Raw genomic sequence first — 7788 nt, 5'->3', positions numbered from 1 at the left:
GCACGGCTCGGCAGGTATTCCAACCCGCCCACGCCGGGCTCCGCGCCGCTTCTCAAGAGGCTGGGCGCTTCCGGCCTGACTCATCCGAGTTTGAGGGAGAACTCAAGGGGGGAAAAAAATCCCAGCGTCCCCCTGCACTGGAGAGCTGCAGTTGGGATGTAATTGCAGGGCGTGGTCCCTTTGTCCTCCAGGGCCCTCCACTCTCAAACGACAGGGACGAGGTGTTTCCCGTGAAAGGGAGACAAACAATGGAGCAGTAAATGCAGGTCGGTGTCGTTGAGTGGGCAACGTGGCTCTCGGAAAAAGAAGCTTCTAGATGAGAGGCTCACTGCTTGCTGCAGGTGAACATGTTTGCTAAGGTGAGCACATCATCATGGTTCCGAGACATTCCGTTCCATAGGGATAAAGCAAACGTGTTTTCACTCGACGTAGCAGAGGTAAGAATTATGAGTCAGAAATGCCGACTCATGGAGTGAAAGTGAAGTGATCGTCACTGTGAAACACCGCAGCACAGCACAATGATACAATGAAATGTGTCCTCTGCTTTTAACCATCACCCTTGGTGAGCAGTGGGCAGCCATGACAGGTGCCCGGGGAGCAGCGTGTGGTTTGGTAGGTGGCACCTCAATGGCTCCTTGGCGGTTCGGGGATCCAAATTGGCAACCTTCTGATTACGGGTCTATTTCTTAACCCGCTAGGTCACCACTGCCCACCATACAGCATATCTGCCCAATGCAGGTGCTTCTACCGGCCTCACGTCATTCCCAAGCCTGAGCACATCTTACTCGGGCAGAAATAATACGTCTGTATTAGTACATGTATTTCAGGCACGTCTCATTTTAGCGTAGTGTTAGCATAGCCTCTCGTAATATAGCTATGTTCCCTTTTTTGTCATATTAAATACAGCCATTACATGAATTATTCACAGTTAAGTGTCAGGATAGACTTCCATGCATAGTTTGAATTACAGGGGAGCTCCGACTTTTTTTTCTTCATCTTTCAATTTTCTTGATATTTAAAAGTTCCGGAAATATAAAATATAATAGCATCAATGTGTCAAGGTTTGTTCCATTATAATGTCTCTGTTACTTCTGTGGCACTATGCTTGATTTATACTTCTCAGCAGATTCATATGTTTCTATTGTGCCTGAATAAAATGTTACTGACATTGGTAAGATGTAGAAAACAGGTCTCCCCCGAAGGTTGCTGTCTTACTGAAACTGTGCTCACATGTATTGTCCTCAGCAGGAAAGAATTATGACCGTAAAAACCATTCCAGGCTGCACTTTTGTCTGCAATGGCAACAGTTAAAATCTGATCGTTTTAACGATGCGTTTTGATCAATTACGATTTTTGGGATGATACAATCAGGCATCTGGCAACAGCAGGCAATCTCTTTGTAGCATAGCCACCGGGGGCTCGAGAAAATGGAAATGGCTTAGCATGTACCCTTTAATATATTCAACTTTTCTTCATTACAGTCCCAATACCGGCGTCCAAGTCAATTCATTATGCAAAAAAACTCTTGAACTTCAAACTTTTTTTACTTTCTTTATGCAGCACTTCCGCTCCCTGTCTCCATCAGGCTATTATAAATGCTGATGACACTGCTTCTTGGCCTCCCGATGCTGCATTGGCCTAATTGATAGGGTGAACTAATCAGTCCAGGTGGCAATAAAGACGCCGCCGTTGAAATCTGTGCTGCTGAAACGGAATCTAAATCTGTCTGGAGCGGAGCGGAGCGGCCGCCATGGGAATTATCCTCATTTCACTTTACCTCTCGCACCTCGCCTCCTTTCTCCGTCCCCATAACGAATGCTGAGGGACAGAGGGAGGATTCTGACAGCGTGAAAATGGAGCATTGGGCAGCGATAGGGCCAGGGCTTTCGTGCTTATCTTTATTTCCGCACGGTGCACACTCAACAACGCATGGCAGGAAACTTTTCCTCAACGTGCTGAGTCTGTCCCATCGGCCATACACCGTGGGCTGTATTTTAAGAGTGTTACACTGCAAAAAGAATGCCGGAAGTTGTTGAAAATGAATGAACTTTTATAAAATTAAAAACGGACTGTTTTTTACAATGATTTTTGCAGAATAAGCCTAGAGAAAATAAGCAAGTGAACACTGCCGTATAGGTAGTTCCTCCTCTTCCAATGACCTAAAATCCCCCCAAGAAAATGTCCTCGGTGTGCTTATTAGCGGCCATGTTTAGAACCCTCTGGTGTTTTCCCTTGTGGACGTGGGAACGCGTGTCTGCGGTGAGAAGGCTGTTAGGTGAGGTCAAGAATGTGGGATCCTGCTGGGTTGAGATGACGGATCCAGACCAGGCCGCGACCCCGGCCATGTTGTGTTTACCTAACCCCACCCTGCCCCACCCTCTCATTACCCACAACCCCCCCTGCTCTGCTATCATTGTAGCCTCTGGCGTGTCAAAGAGGCTAAAACTGATTTCATGGAACCATCAGAACATTAGATGTTGGAGAAGGTGACTGGAAGATTGTGTGTGTGTGTGTGTGTGTGTGTGTGTGTATCTGACAAATAGAGGAGAAGTTCACACTCCTCCCTGCCAGGTGTTGCCATAACTCACTTGGCTTCAGATCTTTCGTGGACATTCCTGGACATCAGAGCCGGCCTGACGGATGAGATGAGAGGATTTATGAGGTGCTGACGGGCCGACAGTTGGGGGGAAGGGGCATTGTACAAAGGCAGGGAAGAGATAATAACTTTTCTCTCTCTCTGTCTCTTCGTCATCTGGCTTTCTCTGTGACTTTCTCTCACATCTCTTCCTGGTGTCTGCTGCAATGCTCACGTTTCCTCCTTTTATTCGTGATTTATTTAGACCTGAACAGAGCTTATACGACTCCACACAACCTGACACATTTCTCCTATCTATAAAAAACAGCGGCACATTCTGGTGAACAGTAGGCGCTTTCGGTGTCTCGTTGAAGCCTGTTTGAAGTGTGGGTGAAGTTGATGGATGTACAAGCTGCTGTCATCTTCCTGCGCCGAGACTCTAATGAGCCTTGCTTTAAGTCATGTAACGCTTGCATTGATTGATGATAAACAAAAAGTGTTTAACGGGCCGCGTTCAGGCGCCTGTTAAGTGTAGGTCGCCCCTTCGAACAAGAAAAAAATAACAGAACGCTATCGGTTCTTCTCTGTGCATCACAGCGCTTACATTTACATTTACAGCATTTATCCAGAGCATCTTACAATCAGTAGTTACAGGGACAGTCCCCCTGGAGCAACTTAGGGTTAAGTGTCTTGCTCAGGGACACAATGGTAGTAAGCGGGATTTGAACCTGGGTCTTCTGGTTCATAGGCGAGTGTGTTACCCACTAGGCTACTACCACCCTCATGTTCATTCCAACCGGCTCCTGGGGGTGAGGCTGGATTTACACCCTGGAGGGGGAGCTGAATGCATCCATGGCACCAGGGGATCAGTCAGGGGATCCGAATTCTGTCACATGGTCCTCAACCCCAGCCAGGAGCATCCTCCCCCTTTCCTTCACCACTTGCTAACAGCATCATAGGTTCTAATTTCAAATTTCCAGCACAGGACGTCTGTTTTTCCTCATTTTTTCCTCCTCATTTGAACATGTGGCTCGGTGCTGTCCTCGAGCACCGGGCCTGTGCTGTGAAGTTCCCTTTATTTTGCATGGGTAAGATCCCACCCACCGCCTACCCCCCTTCAGAACCCTCCGCTCCCAAAGGAGCAGGAGCATACGCTCTGGGTTTGGAGTGACAGAGTGGAGCCTAAAATAGTCTGCAGCTCAGACTGGCAGACAGAACGTAACATCTGCTGCCTTCAGTTGTACACACAAACACACACCCACACACACACGCGCACGCACGGACACAGTCCCATGTAGGCAAGCCTGCCTGGACACGCATAATCCACTTTTTTGACAGTTATATAAATGTACCCTTCTATACGCTCATCACAAAAGAAACTCTTATAGATTTTTCTGTCGTTCCTGGGCCATCTGATTTGATTTTCCTGGGGAGAGAGGAACCGCAGCGTGGATTTGACGGGACGCAGGCATTTCAACGGTATTTTTTGCACAGCCGCTTCTTCCCCGATGACCTTGATAAGGCCGGTGCCTGCTTCCGCTGATTTCGGGGGGTAGGGTTATGTTCTGAGTCCTCAGCATCACCCTCCAAGCACCCATGTCATTCCCGGCATCTGATTGCCACTCACCCCGGGCACCGACGTAGAGACAAGGATCGTTTCCGACTCATTTCGTTTGGGCTGGCGCTTATTTATTTATTTACATGCCTGCGCATAATCTCATAATCTGCTTTGGCCCTGAGTAGTTTTGTCTTCTGCTAAGACACAGTGTGCCGTAAAATACACACACACACACGCAAACACACGCGTGCACAGTCAGCTGAATCAATAAGCGGCTTAACTTTCATTAAATCTGCATTTTATTCGGATTCACTCCCCCCTGTGTCCTCCCTCATATATGTGTTCAATAGCTGACACACACACACACACATACCCATCCGTCGCCACTTCCCTCTGAGGTGTGTTGGCCGTCCCCCAAAAGCGCTGTGTCAGCAGTGTGTGTCCCCGTTGGCAGCTCAGTAATGGTTTTAGGAGTTGATATTGGACACTGACTCGGGCAGCGAGGTGCACAGGCATGTCCTTTCATTCCGCTTTTGCATGAAAACCCCGCTCACCTCTGCAGGAGGGGAATTCAATATCGACCCTCTACACTCCAGTTCTGTTCTTTTGGGTTTGCTCTCTCGTCCCCCCCCCCGGCGTCCCCCACACTCACACAGCCGCACAGCACCTCTCTTTTTTCAATTCTGTTTGCTGTCACGGCGACAGAAGACACTCTCCACATTAACATTCTGATGGCTTCTCGTCCCCGCGTTTCATCCCTCCTCTGACGTTACATATAAAAGCCCCTCACACATCTGCCGATGGGCCGCCAGGCCTCAGAGATGGCATAGCCGTGAGCCGCTGGTAGAGCCTGTTTTTTTTTTCACTAGGTACAGATGGCACGGATGGCCTTGGGAGGCGGGCACAAGCTGGCCCTGCTCCATTTGTCACCATTTGCCTCGGGTCCAGGGTGGCATTTTGGAGCCATCAGAGGGACACGGGGAACTATTTTCTTTCTTGACATTGACCAAAGCTGCAGTGTTGACCATGGTCTTAATTTCAATTCATTCATTGTTAATGAAGATTCCAGATTAATGTGCTTGCATGGACACCTAATAGCTTAGCACTTTATTTGCACTGACTATATAACAAAAATCACTCATTAACTTAATAAGTAATTTGGGGTGTCCTGACCTTATTCACATTATGCAGACATAAAATAAATGTGGAAATGTCCAGCTGCACCAAGGCACAGGACTTGTGCCATCGTGGAATACCACTTCATAAATGACACAAATGCGAAAATCGTCCTTCCCTTTGGCATCAATCAATTCATTTTAACACGATTCTCTCCTACAAGTCCGTACTTTGCCTTTGCATCCACAGTCTATGGGTTTGTTGCAAAGGCAGTGAAAATAGCTGCTAGATAAACAATGCAGAGCCCAAGTAGATGCTGATACTCAGCACAGTGCACACAACAAAATTCGTCCTCTGCATTTAACCCATGAAAGGCATCCAGGGAGCAGTGTGTGGGGATTTTCCTTGGCAGTTTGGAATTCAAACCGGCAACCTTCCGATTACGGGTCCACTTCCTTACCCGATGCCACATTCTATTTAAACTTTTTCTACATTTTATCAGTCCAATTTTTTAAAGGATGTCAAATGTACGAATATTGTGCATTTAGTTTATGTGTTCAGACCTGCCAGTATTGTGGCTATTTTACTGCCTCTCTTGAGGAAGTATTGCAGTCTTGATGTTTGACAGTTAGTCTTTGTGCTTTTCTGACTAGCCCTCTTTTTAAAAAGCAGCACAGCAGCACTCAGAACAAGCAACGACTCGCCTTCCGAGACGTAAAGCAGATCCGTAACGAGCAGGAATGTCTGCCGCTATCTACCCTTCCATCCATCTCTGGGATTATTTTGGGGCTTCGAATCCTTCTGTTCCCTTGCAATGAGTGCTCTCCATCTGTGATTCAGCATGGGTGTGACGTGAGATTGTCTGTCTCTTGAACGTACAGAAGCAAGATGTCAGGAAATGATGTACCCTTGTAACTATCAGCAGGGGCCCAGCTACAGAATGTGAAAGTTTTCGTGAAATCAGTTCTTATAATGCAGCGCATGATGTGAGGAACTAAAAAAAAAGTGATACGTTCTCAGAGCTGGCGGGTGTGGAGGGCCTAGGCCATTGATCGATTGCCACAAAGTAATGCAACTGTAGTGAGACGGAGATGTACAGAGATGTCGGTGTGTGCCATTGTGATTGCACCGTGTGACATGGCGCAGCCATGGTTAGGAAAGAAATGCGCTTAACCCAGCAGCATATAGCTAGCAAAATATGTACCGCAGAAATAATCTTATATACAAAGGAATAGAGACCTTCAGCCAGTTTCAGTGTTAACAACTATTACCAGAAAGTCAGTAGATGGACAATCCTGGATGATGCCACACTCTAATTAGCAGTTCCATGCGACGTTTGCCACCAAGTTGGCGATTCTTGCATCAGAAATGATAGTTTCCCCATATGCTTTTGCCTAGTGATCCAAATGTAGAGAAATAGTAACATACTGCAAAAACATTTATATATCATGTAATTTAGGCTTCCTACAAACAGCATTTCCAGTAAACCAATCTTATTCCAGTAAACACACTAAATTACTTTTTATTATATGAGTTAATATGCAGCTCACCAATCTAACAAAGTCCATGTGTTAGAAAACCAGACCAAGTGGAGATGAAACTTCTTCATGCAACTGAGGCTTCCTACCATGAGCATGAAGGACCATAAACGAGAAAATAAACCTCCGGAATCAAGGCCAATGGCCGTGGAGCCAATGTCATCTGAATTCTTTCAAGCCAGACCCTTCTCATCATTTAAACGGAAGTTGCCACGCTTCCCACAAGTAAAAACAAGCTCCTTTACTCTTTGTGTCAAAATGACTAGCGTCTGATCCCTAACGGATTGGATCTTTTATGCCGCTGTCAAATGATTTGCTTTGATCTGTGAGGTGATTTCAACCGAGCGGTGATATATTTACGACGCCGGCAAATTATCCCTGCAGGCACAAAGCCGGAGCTCTGAGGGATATGTAGCACTGAGCAGGACCCTTTCCCATTATATGGCTCTGTCTGAATGTTTTTCACCCCGACATTTCTTCCATTTCTGCTATTTAACGCCCTGCCTGTCCAGGTACGGTAAATGGAGCCATTTTGAAGCCATTTATTGTGTAAAACAGACGTCTCTGGTTGGGTGCTCTCGAAATCGGTTCACGTCCAACTCGCCGAGAGCACATAGCTCCGGATCAGACCCCGCACTACGATAACCGACTCCGCGTGGCCGCAGGACTATGGCCTCAATTAGATTGATCCCTTGACTTATTGAGTCGCGGCTCGTGCCGAGGGTGGCTATCGATTGTGGGATCGTGCGAGGAAGAGAGGAATTGGGGAATGAGTGGGTTAAGCCCGCTCCCCAGCTGCAGAACCGGACTCGGGCGCGGCGTGTGTGATTATGTAAAGCAGGCACGTTCCACCGTCCTCCGCCGGTCACACGGCCTTTTGTGTGCGTCTGGACGGGGAGGCACGTGGGAGGCGGTTCTGACGAGGCAGGGCTGCTCTTCGCGAGGTTTAATGGGTTCGGTGCCGGCCTGTCTGGGCCGTGACTAATGGAGGCGTGGAGGCG

Source organism: Denticeps clupeoides, chromosome 17 (assembly GCF_900700375.1).
Source record: "Denticeps clupeoides chromosome 17, fDenClu1.1, whole genome shotgun sequence".
NCBI classification, from domain to species: domain Eukaryota; kingdom Metazoa; phylum Chordata; class Actinopteri; order Clupeiformes; family Denticipitidae; genus Denticeps; species Denticeps clupeoides.
The sequence above is the reverse complement of the archived record's forward strand: the minus strand, read 5'-3'. Positions refer to the sequence as shown.